This window comes from Pongo pygmaeus, chromosome 1 (assembly GCF_028885625.2).
Source record: "Pongo pygmaeus isolate AG05252 chromosome 1, NHGRI_mPonPyg2-v2.0_pri, whole genome shotgun sequence".
In the NCBI taxonomy this organism is placed as follows: domain Eukaryota; kingdom Metazoa; phylum Chordata; class Mammalia; order Primates; family Hominidae; genus Pongo; species Pongo pygmaeus.
This window is the reverse complement of record NC_072373.2, coordinates 141510071-141527221: the sequence shown is the minus strand read 5'-3', so window position 1 is coordinate 141527221 and position 17151 is coordinate 141510071. Positions and strand designations below refer to the sequence as shown.

At 37.8% G+C, this 17151-nt stretch overlaps 1 long non-coding RNA gene across 1 annotated transcript in view; it reads right to left on the bottom strand.

Annotated features, from left to right (window-relative positions):
* Window positions 1-17151, bottom strand: part of LOC134738358 (uncharacterized) — a 156140-nt gene that overhangs the window by 14386 nt on the left and 124603 nt on the right. The window contains exons 2-3 of the long non-coding RNA XR_010124047.1: window positions 16778-16985; window positions 3725-3869 (exon numbers count right to left, since the gene is read on the bottom strand). This is a non-coding gene — a long non-coding RNA (uncharacterized LOC134738358). The remainder of the gene's footprint in view (window positions 1-3724; window positions 3870-16777; window positions 16986-17151) is intronic.

Below are 17151 nucleotides of genomic sequence, written 5' to 3'. Positions count from 1 at the left end.
CTCTTATCAGGTCCACCTCACTAATATGACAGATGTGCCATTAAATGTCCAAATCCCAAAACAAAACATAACTTGACCTGATGCTTAGCATGACTCCACCATGCTAAACAATAGGTAACACGTATCAAATAGTTGTATAGCCAATGCGCTGAGAGACAAGAGACAAATTGTCGCTAATTCTGCTGGAGGAAGAGTTCCCAGAAAGTACATTTGACTTGGGCCTTAAAGAGTAAGTATACTTTTTTCTTTTTCTTTTTCTTTTTTTAATTTATTAATTTTTATTATTATACTTTAAGTTCTAGGGTACACGTACACTTTTAACACATTGTGGAGATAGAAGAGTCATCCAAGGGAAACATTTCTGGGGAAAAATGAGAATAGAAGAGATCTGGAACATAACAAGCAGTCTAGGGACTCGGTTTTTTATTTTAGGCAATAATTACTGGCTTAGGCAGTTTAAGAAGTCAGTGTTGACCATTGCTTGGTAGACAGAGAAGCACACCAGTGAGCGAAAGCAGCATCCCCAAAGAGCAGATAGAAAAAAAAAAAAAGATAAATGCCACAGTGAAGACAGAACCCGGGCAGAAGTAATCTTTTTCTCCTTCAAACCCTTTGGTACTTTTCATTCTACTCACATGGCACTTATCGCAGATTACTTTGCCACCCAGTCCTTCATGTTCTTTTATCTTTTCCTCTAGCGGATTGTAGCTGAATTCACACAAGGGGCAGCAATGAGATAGAGTGTAAATAGCAGAGGATTTGTAACCGGACAGTCATGTTCAAATCCTAGCTTCAACACTCCACGTATATAACCTCAGACAGGTCTCGCAACCTCTCTTAGTTTTCATTCTTTATAAAATATGGATGATAATGCATATTTATGACAAAACGACTCTTGGGGTTGTTTTTAAGAGTAAGTGAATGAAGTAAGGCATACGACATCTAGCATACAGGAGACACACAACAATATGTTTCTTCCCCAATCTTATCCCCACATGAGAAAATGACTGTCTTCACATCTTTCACATAGTTGGTGCTCATTATGGGCTGAAGGCAAAGTAGTTGTGCTACAGCATTGCATTCCATGTCACCCAGATTATACTGCCTTGAATAATTTGGATTGGTTTGCAGTCTACATGAAGTTTACTCCAAAAATCATTTATGAATAACCTTCAATTACTGGCACTGCTAGTGCCTAGGGCCATAAAGTATGTTCAACAGGGGCCTTGCACTCTGAGTGAGTTATTTCTTTGGTGACTTATCCCTATAGAAAAACTTTTAAGGAAATTAACCAGTCATATAGTGAATGGGGTCACTAAACTGGAGTAATACAAGAATATATTTTGAGAGTCAGGTAACTCCTTCATGAGAATGCTTGATAATGCTATGAGGGCTTTAGACAAAAACTAATACCGCAGCTAAAATCAAGACTCCTACCAGAAGAAAATATCTGGGGAGAAAATGTTGCATTCTATGCTCACAAAACTGTGTTTGATCTTATTAGCGAATTGGTCCTTTAAGTATGATATGGATGAATAGATTTAAAACTGGTTCAGAGGTATAATAAAATTCTTGTTTACACTTTTGTATAACCTCAGGAGCTGGAAAATCACTACCCCAGGTTGTGATCCAAGATGAGATTATTTAAGGTAGCACCATGCATGATAGAAGCCTAAAGGAAAGAGGCCCAGTGAGGAACAGCTCAGACAGTGGCCACAAGTCATCTCCCAAGGACAGAATGTCCCATTATCATAGATAGAGCAGTACTAAAGGTGGCAGTACTTGTGGACAAACAATAATCCAAAGATGCAGAAGAACAGGAAGAGATAAGAAAACTCAGGCATACCTTAGATAATCAAGACTAAGAGGCTGCTTAATTAGAATTGAATTGGAGTGGCTCGAAAATAAATTGTAAATAGGTCGAGTTTAGGGAGAAACCTTCTCCCTAATCACATTGCCATTGTGACTATGCTCTGTTCTCTCTCCTTTACTCCACTCTCTAGCGTCTTGACCCTTTCTATATTTGTAAGGAGAGAATTTTTATCAAGCCCCTCATATTGGCTGGGCACTGTGCAGGGCATTCATACGTGGTATCTATTTCATATTACAATTACCCTAAGAATTAAGTGCTGGTATTAGCCCCATTTTGCAGATAAGGAACTCAAGACTTAGAAAAGTATGGACCTGCCCATATTTATACATAACTAAGTAGAAGAGCTGAAATATGAACTCAGGTCTGTCTGATGACAAAGTCTGTGCTTCTTAGACTGTTCAAGTTTAGTATGTTACCCCTCTAACCAGTACTTATATTTTATACATTGATAAGTGTTGTTAAATTTTAAATTTATTATGTACTCTCAAAGAATTTTTTAAAATCATTTTAGACTCAAAGAAATACATTTCTAATGGTAAGATTAAAACTGAGGTCCAGTGATAACTGGAAGACAGGGAAATAAAATGAGCAGTAGAAAATCATCCTAGTTGAACTCAAATTATATCCCATGGTGGCTAATGCAGCCAAGTCATAGGGCTAGATGTGAGTCAGAAAGAAAATGTTTTTGAACTTGCAACAGAGCTTCAAAGTGGTATGGTTGAAGGAGAGTGATAAGGTCGAACAAAAAACTGTCTCCAACTTAACCTCAAGAAATGGAAAAAAAAAAAATGAGAATACACTTCAGAATGGGGATAAGAGCTGGATATACTGGTGCTGAGCTTCCCTCCTCCCTAAAATACATTCTATGACTTTACTATTCATGAGTATAAATGTTGTCTAGGCTATTCCTAGTTTAAAAAAAAAAAAGCAATTGGCCATATCCTTTTCAGCATTTTAATGTTGAGCTATTATAATCTCACATTCCAGTGGCCTTCTAACTGCATGGTTATAGTCTCCTTACACTTACTCTGAAATTGTTTTTCCATTGTTATCTTACATTATAGTCGCATCGTAATGTCATGTTTAAAGGTTCCCCACACACTTGTAATGAAATCGTTTTGCAGTTCAGAATGGCATCATATTGGCACTTTAAGCAGGGTATCCATCACCCTGTATTGATAGTTTTCACAACAGAACACCCTATTTTAGTGACTGTGAAAGTAAATAGCTGTTGCCAGTGATCTGTTCTTCCATTTCAAACTTAAATGGTCTCATCTGTTTTATTTTACCTTGCAATTTTCACACCCACTGTGGTATAGGCCAAATTTATACTAGTTGCTTTCAAATGAGGACTGTCATTCCATTGGCTCATAAATGTTTATATGACAAGCCATTTATCTGTTTTGGTTTGGTCCTCATCCAATAGATAACTCCTTACAATCTGATAATCAATACACTTTGGCCACTTTATTTGTAAAGCTAATGTAGATAAGTCTTCTGCTAATTAAAATCTAGAGGCAAATTATTTGGTAAAGTTTTCAAATCAAACAAACTGAATATCTAAAAGCAATGTGTGCAACTATGAAAATTTTATAACACACTAACACCAAAGAAAGAATTCTACTTCCAAATGGTCACACATGAAAAATCTGAGTGGTAATTTAAGGCAAAATTTAATGAAAGACAAGAAATTTGAGAAGAATAAGTGTTGTGTTATAATTATTACCAAAAACCAGACATTTTTATTTAATTTTTTTAAAACATCATCATCACCTTTTGTTGGTTAAACTTTGAGAGGTTAACGATTTGGTTCAAATCTCCACTTCAGAAATTAAATGTTACCTCACTTACACTTGGAAGTAGGCCAGGATGGGTGCAAGTCTCCTGACAATAGGCTTTGTTTTCGAGATCTTTCTATTCTCTGCTACTAAAGGAGCCATTACTGCCTCCACCACAATTCCTCTACAGCTATTTCGACAGTTCTTCACAGGTCCAGCTAGAAGTTGGAGGAGCAAAAGAGAAAATAAAAGTGATAAATTCTTGTAAGAAAAGATTTCTGCTAGTATTTTCAAACTCAAATTTGGCATTCAGTTGGAGCCGGGGGCAAAGCTTCAGATAAACCTTTATTGTATATAAAACTACTCTGTTTTTGGGAGTTAACACTGATAATGAGGATGATGCAACTAGCAAATCAGTTGCATCCAAGTGTTAAAGACCATAAATCCACTTGTTTTAGCTGTTTTTGCTTGAGCTAATGCTCAAATATATTTTCCGTCAGGAAGCAAGTGGCAATAGCTGCAGCAATGATATTGGTTCTTGGATAACCCAAGGTGCCCCAAGAAATGGTAATAAATTCCTTAAAATCCCCTCCCCAAATTTGAATGCACTTAATTTAAAAGCTAAATATATGTTCTCCACAAGGGACTATGGCATGAGGTGAGAAGCCTAACTAAATATGAAATAGGATTAAGAATCACTCCACAGTGCCCAACCCAAATGCTACCATCTCAGTGTGAAGGTCCCCTGACTTTCATTTCAAAATTGCATTTAAAATAAACCAGACAAAAATTCTTATTTGAATGACCACACGTGAAAAACTTGAGTGTAGTTTTAAAATATAAGCCTAATTATAGGCAGCTGAGTACTGCATGGGAAAAAAAAAAAAATCATATAACCTTGTAGAAGGGCCTAACTATACAATCACAGTGTCTGAATTTCTCTTCCCTCTGGCTCTAAGAGCATTTTAACTGCTTATAATCAGCATCCTCTTCTACTCCTGAAAGTAACTGGTAGTTCCAGACTTTCTTCAGTCTCCACAAAGGCTCAGCCCTGCCCCTCTCATTCATAGCCATTGATACCACTTCCCTCTTCATCAGGAAAATTGAATTCATTGGTGTGATCCCATCATCCAGCTTTCTATCTCATTGTACCCACTACAACCTACACGTGTATCTATGGCCACACACATTGACACTTTTCTTCCAGTCTCAGAGAAAAAGGTGAGTTTTCCTTCGTTTAAGACCCATCTTCTTCTGCTAGGAGCATCATTTATTCAGGTGAAACTCTCTCACATACATCTTAAGCCAGCCTCTCTCTCTCTCTCTCCTACTGTCTCCTTTTCAGCATATAAACATCTTCAAGCTACTCCCATCATTGAAAAAAAATCTCCCTAGATTCCATATCTCCCTTAGCCACATATCTGCCCCAAATTATGGTCTAGCTTCTCTCTCCACCCCACCATATCTCCAGCTAAACTTTTCAAAACATCAGCATCCATTATTTTCATTCACAGCTCCATTGCAGTGTCCTCTATGCCTTCCTTTCTACTGGAATTGTCCTTATTTCGGTAGTCATCTTTCTGTATTTCACTAGCTACACTGAATTCTGTTAATAATTATCTCCTTCTTAATGAAACTCTATTATATCTCGACTTCAATTCAACCATCCTTTACTGATTTTCTCCAATCCACTCACAATTTCTTCTCTCCTTTTGATACCAGCTCCTCTTCCTCTACCTACCCCTTCAGTGGTGTTTCTTCACCTTCTAAATGCTATTCCTCCTTTACCCTCATAAAACTTCTTTAATCCTTGTGACTCTAAATACCACATAAAAATGGATGTGTCCTTTACCTCCAACACTGACTTCTCTCCTGATTTTTCTGTTCATATATATAACTGTCCACTAAACAGCTCTACCCAAGTGTCCCGCAGACATCATAAACTTAGCATGTCCAAAGTGGCATTTATCATCTTCCCCCAAACTCATCTCTTCTTGCTATATCCTCTTTCTAAATTAATATCACCTCTATCCCCTGAGACACCCAAACCAGAAACTTAGGAATCACCCTTGACTGCCTACTTCATTCTCTACATCAACCAAGCATTTCTGACCTAGTCAGTTAAAATGTTATTGAATATTGTACTCTCTTCTCCATCCCTACTGCTTCTCCCTTAGTGAAAGCCCTGGTAATCAGAAGCTAGTCTCTTCAACAGCCTCTGTATCTGTCTGCCTTTATTTGGTCTTGCTGCCCTCAAACGATCTTCTGCAAAACCACCAGACTAATATACCTAAAGACCTAACCATATCATTCCCCTCTTAGAAACCCTTTAGTTTCTTTTCTCCACAATTTTCCAAGCCCCTTCACATTTCATACTTTGCCTTAAAGAGCTCTATGCCCCTACTGATCTCTCCAGCTTCATCTCTTAGTTCTCCCCAACTCATGTTGTATGATCTAGAAACACTTCAAAATTTCTCACAAATACCGCTCTGCTTCACACATCCATGACTTCACATGGACTCAAGGGAAGATATGTGGGGTCCTTTCTCTAGTTTGACTTTGATCTATAAGTCAAACTGTGAATATTTGTTGGCCTTTTATGGATTACATACTCAAATTGCCTCAGTTAAAGCAGCTTTATTGTAACATAATGGGAAATAAGAGACAGGAAATCACACAAAAGCAACACAGAGCCAGACCTAAGGGAGCACTGGAATATCATTCTATAGACAACAGTAACTCTAGTAGGGCAGGAGCAGTGGGGAGCACTCCATGGCCACTCACAGTTTCCCCTCCAGAAGTATCTCTTCATGGCTCAATTGTTCTACCATTACAGTAGTCCAACTGTTCATAGTGGTTCTGCTTGACACGTATGGGCACAATTGATTTATTTACTATCACCATACTATGGCTTTTCTCTATTCTCTTTTCTAGCTCATGGATGTTTATTGTCTTCTCTCTGTTTGTCTTTCTGTTTTACCTCCTACCTGCCTTATCATTTTATGTATGACCAGAATTTAAACTTTCCCTAAGAGAGGATCAGATTGGTTGGTCAGACACCATGTGTATAGATATTGTAGATACCTCTTTGAGAAGCATTATCCCCCTTAACCACTTCATAGGCCACTTTTGGTGAAGTGTCCTTGTCCTGAGTGTGAGTTTCATATAGAGAAATTATGAAGATTTTTGAAAAATCTGCTACCAAGAAGACTTTGGATATAAGTGCACTCTGAGATCCCTCAAGAGAAGGTAATATAACCGACAGAAACTTTTTATGACGTGTAAGTTCACTTTTTAGACAAGATCGGGCATTCAGGGTGGTATGGTCTTATATGTAAGTTCACTGTTTAAATTCTTACAATTACACCATCATAACACTCACCTTTTACTGAGCAACGGCTAGGTGACAAATACTTTACATACATTATCTTAATTATTATGAAAACACTGGAAGTCAGTCACTATTCACACCTTACTGAAAATCATCAAGGAAAATTAGTGTGTTCAAGGTTGCCCAGGTGACCTAATAAGTGATAAAAGAATTCTAACCCAAAACTGCCTGGTTCCAATGCTAATCCTATTCCTTCTGTACCTTTGCTACATCTAGACTGTATTTCTTCATCCTCCTGTCTGTAATTTATTACAGAATGCTCTATAATACTAACTACTTTATAGCTTTTCTTATTCTTCAGCCTTGTCTTTGTTCAATACAAGAACAAAGTTGCAGCTTTTGACACATAATGTCCTAGTCTCACTGTGTCTAATATATGTGAGAACTTTTTCTCCAAATTTCTGTCTGTATCATTCTCAGTCAAAAATTGATCAAAGTTTAAAAATTGACAGTATGATGTCCCTATTAGTCCAGCTCTTCTCTCATTGAGAACATGGCTTCAGTATAGATACAGCCCAGCAGCATTTTTTTCTTTAGTATGTGGCTGTACATTAAATATACAAATATGCTGACATCTAAGTAATTTTAAAGGGAGAAAAATGAATGTGGTGTTTTAACTTTTGTTGACTCAGTAAAGAGGCTGGAAGTGTTCATATTTTAAATTAATGTATATAAAATAAAAATGTACATTTCAAAGAAGTAACAAAAATGTGTGCTACAGTGGAAATACAAATATCCTCTTCTTTCTGAGTGGAGTTTTCAAAACTGAAAAGCTTAAGACCATGAACAACTACACACACCCCAGCTTAACTTAGTTCAAATATCACTCAGAGGTGCTGAGTTGAGAGAAATCCTTTGTGAGATCAGGATGTTACACAACTAAACATGACTTCCAACATTTTATTTCTATCATTCTTTTCAAACTGCACTCACAGCCACAACTGCTCTCTTCTAATAAAGGTAAGAGCCCTAGCATTTCTTCTTTTAGAATAGCAATGATATTACCAAAGAAAAATAGTCAAAGTTGGCAAATTTATTTTGGAATTCTTAATGGAAACCAATGTTCATTTAACTTGCCCCATAGCTCGCATCCCCCAAATCATCACCCGGGAATAATAGCTTACAAATTTTAACATTAAATAAATGTAAAGCATTAGAACTGATGCAAAGTACTATTATTTTGACATACAGTAATTTGAAAAGGGTAAATCAATTTAAACCATTTTTGTTTAAAATCAGCTCCTAAGGCTATAAACTCATAGTGGTTGCCAAGTTTCAACCCAAAGTGAATGTTAAGGTCTATGTTATTAACCCTTGAAAAATGAGCTCTATCATGGAAACAATGACAAACCTGGGCACTACCAGGTACAGCTGCTGAAGCTGACAGTCAGTCAAGTAAGAGTAATGCATGGTTTCTTCATATGCAAATCACAGAATATGTGCTTACCTTTAGAGAGCAATGTCAGATTATTGTAAAAGTGTTTAGATATAAATACCTTTTTTTAAGAAACCAAATTCATTTATACTGAACTCTCTATGGCTGACATACCATGATAAATCACCTCATTACACAGGAAGCCATAAATATGGCTATTGAGGATGAGTGTGATTGTAAATGAGACTGCCGGAATTCTACTGTGTCTTGCAATGACCCTCAATAAAAAGATGCCTGTAGATCATGGTAAGCTTCCCTTGGAAATAGTGCTCCACGCTTACAATGTTATCCAAATAAGTTTTCTGATCCTTGGGGTTTGTTTCTTAAAATAACACTATTAGGGTACATTTTTCATGGCAAAGTCCATGAATTAAACAACAATAAACCTTCTAAACATGTTGCAACACATTAATAAATACAAATTGATGAGTTTATATCCTGGGAAAGGTCACAAAGTAGCCTTCTGGGGTGCTAAGGATATTCTAAATCTTAATCTAATAGTCATTCCAAGGAGTATGTGTATATCAGTCCATTTTTACACTGCTATAAAGAACTACCCGAGACTAGGTAATTTATAAAGGAAAGAGCTTTAATTGACTGACAGTTCAGCATGGCTGAGGAGGCCTCAGGAAACATGAGGCCTTCATGGCAGAAGGTGAAGGAGAAGCAAGGTAGCTTCTTCACAAGGTGGCAGGGAGGAAAAGTGCTGAGCAAAGAAGCAAAAGCGCCTTATAAAACCATCAAAAACTCACTCACTATCATGAGAACAGCATGGGGAAGATGGCCCCCCATGATTCAGTTACCTCCACCTGTTCTCTTCCTTGACACCTGGGGATTATGAGGATTATGGGAATTACAATTCAAGATGAGATTTGGGTGGGAACACAAAGCCTAACCATATCAATGTGGGTGTACACATGTGTGTGTATAATCACAGAGCTGTACACTTAAGATTTGTGCACTTTATTCCATGTAGATTATTTTGCAATTTTTAAAAAAAGTTAAAAAGCAAAACAAAACAAAAACATTCTGACATCCCTAAGTCATTTTTTTAAATGACAGCCTAGAACAAGAACTGCTAACGTGAACTTTAAGTATCTCCTCCCAAATTGGAAGCCCATGTCCTATTCTCCAGCCCTTGCCTCCCAAATCCTTTCATATTCTTCATGTGCAAAAATGTCAAGGTAGAACTGTTCCCGGGGCGAATTTACTATTCAAATCTGGAAACATTCAGGCTAAAGTGAGATTTCCAAAAAAGATCGTAATGCCTTTATAGAGAAGAAGTAAGATGAGAAGTTGTCCAGACAGCTGGCAGAAAAAAAGGACAGAGAGAAGGAAGATGTAAAGTGTTCTGAAATATATACAGAGCTGGAGATCAAAGATCCCCAGTATGTCTACCCTCAGGAGTCCCCACAGGTTTCTTGATCCTCAGTTCATCATTCCTACCGTTATTCATATTCTTAGAATCTGTGCCTCTCACATCCAACTCACCTCCCTCTCACCTGCTCAATCACCAGGTATAGGACAAAAGGAACTACAAAGTCCCCAGCTGTGCTGTCTGCAAAGACAATAGGTGCTGTAACAACAGCTCAGCCTCATGTTTAAAAATCAAAACATCCATTTGATTTTCAATTTATCTTTAAGTTAGAAACTTTCTGGCTCTTGGTAAAGAAAACCCAAAACATATTCGATATCTGTGTTTATGCAGTACACAGACACCAGAGTATATGGTAAATGTAGTTTTTGTAGCACATGTTGTTCCTTATTTAATTCATTTAGCCTGACAGAGTTCATAAAAATGAATGCAACAATAGTAATATTTCATTTAGGTCCACTGGCATTTCTCATGATGTACATTAAAAAGATGTAATACATATTATAAATGTGAGAGCAGCTGTATACACAGACATGCTTTTCACTCCAAGGTACATTAATAGAATGATAAATTCCATGTATTAAATCAATAAGAACCAAAATAGTCCGAGTTAAGACATCTGTACAGAATTAGGTGCCAAATGAAATGTCACAATCAAATAAAACTTTATGAGAATCATAGGATTTTTTTAGAGCTAGAAAGAACGTTTGAAATCATCCAGTAAAACTTGCTCATTGACAGATATCTAACCTCAGTTTTTAAAAAATTAAATGACTTGTATAAGTTCACACAGCAAGTTAATGAAAAAGCCACAGCTAGAATCTTCCTTCTCCAGGTGCAGTGCTCCTTCTGCCACATCATTAGCAGCAATGGCTTGTGAAGAAACAAATGCACAAGGTGTCACTGTAATAACCTCACGTGCTCATTTTAGTGTGTCAACAGATGTTTTTTGTGATGCATGCTCATAATTTCTCACACTTCTGCTAACTTGGTCAATCTTCCCTCTTCTTGAAGACTGGAACTGGAACCAAACTGGATTCTTTAGACCCTAGAGCACATAGTGCAAATTGAATGGACCCTGTGGGCACTCAGTTGGTGATGGAGTCAAATACTGGTCATTTATATTCTACATGAGTATTCACACAGACTTATCCAAACAAACAAGATCAAAATTGTATTTATTTAATATAATACCTTCATCCTAACTAGACCAACCTAATCTGAGAACTGAAATTAAAAAGAAGTATTACAATTTAAAATGTCTCAACACAGAGCTCAGAACCAAAGCAGACAGAAGCCATGGCAGCAGGGAATGAAAGGGAATAACAATTTTAAGTCCCAGAGCACATTGGGTCCACCAAAAGGGTTTCAAAATCACAAATTTATTTATTTATGTGCTTTATTTATTTATTTATTTATTTTGAGACAGGGTCTCGCTCTGTCGCCCAGGCTGGGGTGCAGTGGCGCGGATCTCGGCTCACTGCAAGCTCCGCCTCCCAGGTTCACGTCATTCTCCTGCCTCAGCCTCCAGAGTAGCTGGGGCTACAGGCGCCCGCCACCACGCCCGGCTAATTTTTTTTGTATTTTTTAGTGGAGACGGGGTTTCACCATGTTAGCCAGGATGGTCTCGATCTCCTGACCTCGTGATCCGCCCGCCTTGGCCTCCCAAAGTGCTGGGATTACAGGCGTGAGCCACCGCGCCCAGCCCAAAATCACAAATTTAAAAGATCATTAAGACATAGTCTAATTTCTGAAAAGTATATGAAAATTTCAACTGCAATACTTCACCTGATATCTGACATGCGATTACCAAAGACCTAAATTGAAGGCCAGAGAAAACACTAAAACAAACACCCAGCATTGCTGCTGCCCAATTTGGCTTTGAGAAATTATATTTGAGTAACATAAACTTCAGTTTACCGTTCTATGCAGCAGCATAAGTCAGAAACTGTGCCTGTGTCTCAGCTGAAATGTGACATGAAGCTAAGTATAAGGCAGCCGCTCCAGTTTAGACAATACAGTCTTAGAACAACTCTTAACACAAGGACAGTGAAATATTGCAATAGTAGCAGGTTGCTAACTAATACAAATGATTGGAAGATTCCGTGTAAATGTTTGAATTTAGAAAATTATCAAGGAAGCAAAAAAGACCAAGAAATTAAGGTTAACACAAGCTGTCTTTTGTTCTTTTATAGAAATGTGTGGATGGAAACCATTAACAGCACTGCCTTGGACACTAGTAAAATTCCTGTAGAGTGTTTTATAAAGGTAATGAACTTGTATGTGCCTCACTGAACAGGCCTGCTATTAAATCTTCCCTAAGAAATGGGATGAGATTACTGGGGTGTTTTGTGAGCGGTGTGAGCTTTGTCCGTACATAGCCAGGAATTTTAATCACTGGCCCCAAAATTATGATTTCCCTAAGTAAAATAAAATACAAACCAATCCAGTACACACTCTACATTATCAATTTTTAATCTACTTCATTTTAAAGATTTCTCTTTTTAGAAGTAGATTTGGGGGAAAGGAGTAAAGTAGAAATCTCAAATGACAAATGTCCAGCCTTGACAACCCAATCACAAACAAATTAGACGTCCATCTCTGTCACAGCTGGCAACCCCAGCCTGGCTTGAGGGAAATCCTCCATGTTGTTTAGAACAAATGTATTAGAGGTTAATCAAAATCTAATGAATCCCTTAGGAAAATAGTTCCTTAGTCCACTTCTGTAAGAACTGTACTAGTTTGGAGGAGGCATATACCGGTTGTTTTCTGGGATAACAATTGTTGTGTAAATAAGAGAACTGGACACCCCCAGGAAAACATTTCAGCTATGTCTATTATCCAAATCTATGTCTTCACTCACCAAAGTGTCAAGGTGATGCATCTGTTGATCTGTCTAACAATACATTTTATTACTGACATGTAGGGAAAGAAAAGACCAGAAGGAGGAAAGTAGTCAGGGCAAAGGGAAGAGGCAATTTTTGACTTCTAAACAAAGCCTGTCTGTAATTATTTGGTCTGATCAACCCCTCCAGTTTATTTTGACTATTCTACAAGTATGGAAAAAAAAAAAGATGCTGATAAGGGTGAGTTTGGAACATTAATTTAATCAGAGGAAAACAAGGGACATGAAAAGGGCAAGGAAATAAGAAAAAGGCACCAAGAAAGTTATCGTCAGCAGTAATCATATTTGTCCTGAACCCTGGTTCTTTTCAGGACTGCTTACAGTGCTGAAAGATGGGCCCTTCCAATAAAAAAAATAAAACCTGTAATAACTATATCAGACATTTTTCATGGGCTTCCCAGATGCCAGGCACTTCATACACATTATCTCTAAATCTCATTATTGCCTGGCAAGGAAGGGGTCATTATCCCCATTTTGTAGACGATGAAACTGAATTTCGGAGAGGTTTGAACCTTGCCAAGCACAGAGCCGGTAAGTAGCAAATGAAAATTCCTACCCAGAGCTTGAGCTGTTTTTACCTTACCAAGATCAAATCCTCTCCTTTCTGCCCCTCTCTTTTTCTGGTCTTCTCAATAGTTTTCTCTCTCAGGGAGGTCCTATTGTTTATAGTTCCAAATCTAAAGCAAATTAAAAGCTGCCTCATACCAAAAGGCTACTCCAAACCATGTAATCAGCAAGACAGGTAAAATCACTTGGTTCTATTATGTTGTAGATTATATAATTAGTCAAAGCAAAACGGGGCAAAGACATGTGGGAGCAAACAGGTTTAGGGCTACACTTCCCTTATGTATATTCAGCCTTTGCACAAAGACTTACTGTTCCCACCTTTCTTAGCAGATTCGAAAGTGCTGGGTTCCAATGCCATTTTAAGGTTTACAATCCCTGGAAGGGCTTAGATGAAAATGAGGCAGCAACCATATGGTTCCAGTTTCCTCCTCTGCCCCCACAAAGAAGCCTACTACACACCTCTAATTAAAGGATAAACATTTGCACTAGAAATTGTAATTAAAGGATTTATACACACCTAGGATCCTCTTGACAACACACTCATTCATATTACTTTGTAAAACTTTTATTTACTCCCATGCGAACTTAGAATTGTAATGCGGTTTTATGGTCCATCCCAAAGGCATAACTTGAAGGGGCTGGAGACACCTTTGGGAAAAAAACGAAAACAAACTAGAATCTAACTTTGAATTGAAATGATGACTTTTTTGCTGGGTGTGGTGGCTTACGCCTATAATCCCAGCACTTTGGGAGGCCAAGGTGGTCGGATCACCTGAGGTCAGCAGTTCGAGACTAGCCTAGCCAACATGGTGAAACCCTGTCTCTACTAAAAATACAAAAAAAAAAAAAAAAAAAATTAGCCAGGCATGGTGGCACGTGCCTGTAATCCCAGCTACTCGGGAGGCTGAGGCAGGAGAATCACTTGAACCCGGGAGGCGGAGGTTGCAGAGAGGAGATGGCACTACCGCACTCTAGTGGGCGAAAGAGTGAGACTCCATCTCAAAAAAAAAAAAAGAAGAAGAAGAAGAAATGATGACTTTTTTAAACTGTTTGAAATCTCTCTGAGAACTGTATTAGTAGTATTTGCTAGGAGCCATTTTGGTGTCCACATACTAGCCCCCTTGGGGACAACATGATGTCACTTAGTGTCAAAATATTATGGGAGCAAGAGCCTAGGAGTTGGAGTCAGAAATGCAATAGCTTTGAATTCTGGCTTTGATTCTTTCTAGTTGCTGACTTGTGGTATATTATTTAAATTCCTTGAGTCTCAATTTCCTCATAGAGCAAGATCAATATATGTTTCACAGGGTAGTTGTGGGGATTGAATGAGGTAAAGTACATGAAGCCCAACAGAATGCCTTAGCACATATCAGGGTGAAAAGCTGCTCTGTTCTATATTTCTTTCTCTAAATTCTAGTAACAGATTCATTCAACCAGTGTTTCCACAAGTGCTTTTTGTGCTTCTTCGAGGTAAAAAGCACAAATCTAAGATTTTAGGCACTAAAAGGGGTAAGTTATTATCTTTTCTTAAAGAACTTATAGATTAGTGGAGGACTTACTTATACATTACTTACACGTATATAGAAATTTTATCTTAGGCACAATGTGATAAGTAAAACTAATAGCTAATATTTATTTAACTCTTTCATTATGCCAAATACTGTGATTTATACCATTTAGTTTAATGCCTATAACCTTAGTGCTATAGGAGATATTAGTAAAGTTCTGTGAAAGCCCAGAGAAAGAAATTATTAATACCAAGAAAGGAAACTCTGAAGGCTCTTCTAGAGTATTTGTGATATTTAAATCAGGTTTTCAAAGATGAGCAGGATTTTAACAGCCTGAGATATTTAATTGTCTAGGAGGAAAAAGCCAGGCAGAGTAGCCCACACCTATAATCTCAACACTTTGGGAGGCTGAGACAGGGGAATTGCTTGAGGCCAGGAGTTTGAGCCAGGCTGAGCAACATAGTGAGACCCCTATCATCTCCACAAAAAAAAAAAAGAATTTTTTAAAATTAACCGGGCATGGTGTCACATGCCTGTAATCCTAGTTACCTGGAAGGCTGATAGCTTGAGCTCAAGAGTTGAGGTTACAGTGAGCTATGATAATACCACTGCACTCCAGCCTGCATGACATAGTGAGACCCAGTCTCAAAAAAAAAAAAAAAAAAAAAAGTGAAGGGAACAGAAAGAGCAAATGTAAAGATCATGAAAGCGTTCAGTTCAGTATTTCTAGAAAACACAAGTATCCCATAGTAGCCACTGGACTAGAAGATGAAGCTGTAAAGATAGGATGGAGATAAATGGTAGAGAGCACAGAGACCAAGCTAAGGACTAGATCATTTCCCTATGAATTACCCAATCAGATCTATGCTTTAAGAAGACCATGGGAGTGGATGGAACAGATTAGAAAGAAGAGTAACTGGATATAGAGAGTCCAATTCTGGGCCTGGAAATAAAGGTCCAAAGAGTACATATGTTCACTACTATCCCTGCCAACGAGTTAAGGTAAATATAGTTCTTTCCAGTAGCATTGGTCTGTGTAGGGGGGAATAAAAGATTCAACCTGAATTTGTGGCTGTCACTGTCTTCCAGGAAGATTAGACTCCTGACAGCCTGAACTGTGGATTGAAAGGGGTCTTCATGTGGGAAATTCAACAGGCTAAGAAAAAGTTGTTAAATAAAATTTAGGAACCAGAGAGAAGATATAAGCCAAGTCTAGGCCTCAGGAAGATTCATATTGGAATTTTTTTTTTACATATCTGGGCCTTTTGTAGCTACACATCACACTTATAAAAATTCAATCACCAGTAATGCATCAACTCCAAAACGATCACTTGATAGCCTTTTTTCTTCTTTTTTGCAGTGGGTGGAAGGATAGCTTTTTTATTTTTGTTTTTGCGGGTGTTTTTTTACATTTAATGTTCCTCAGCCTCTCAAGGAAAGGGTGTTTATCCTCATCCTTGTTTCCTAAGCCCCTACACAGGACATGGGACATAGAGGATGCTGCATAATTTAATAAATGTTTAATTATTTGATCAATTAATTCAAGTCAGAAGGCCATAATAGGCTAAACAAGACTTCAGCTGGTTCTAGTTATGTGGATCAATGTGAGAGCCACTTCTTTAGCATTTTAGACAAAGTGGCTCCATAAGGACCTTAGGTCCATTTCCAGGCCATCCTTGCATTTGTAAAAAGAAGGTTTCCAGAAGAAGGTTGTTTCCACTTCCCCCAAGCTCTGTAATATGTATAAGACAGCACAAAATGCAATAGAATTTTTTCCCTAAATAGATATTTATTCTACTCTTCAGAACCTTGTAAGCATGGAGTTTTGGCATTTTTGTGAATTGGTCTCCGCTGAACAGATAAATGCCTGATATATGCTAATATATATGATTTATGTATCTTTTTAGATAGACAAGCCTATACAAGAAGTCTAGAAGTTACAAACCTTCATTTTCTTCCTTGAGTCTTCTATCAGTCTGTAATTGAGTCCTCCTTGTCTGGTCTCTGTCTGTCTTCACCTTTTATTTATTCCTGCTCTTTCTGCAGTGTCTCAGCTCTTTCTTGTTGGCCTTGGACATGGATTTTCAGTCAAATGGTTCCATCCAGTTTTCTCTCAAGTGGAGCTGTGTGTGACTTGTACAGCTCCAGGGTAACTGGGAAAATAAGGGAAAATGATCATTCCTCGTCCAACTCAAAATTAAATATGTAAAAGACAAATATTTCTTTTGTCTGATTGCATATTCAAGCAGACTCTATCGATATGCTTACAGAGTTGTTCTGATTTCTTTATTTTTCCAAAGAATCTTTTCTGTCATCCTT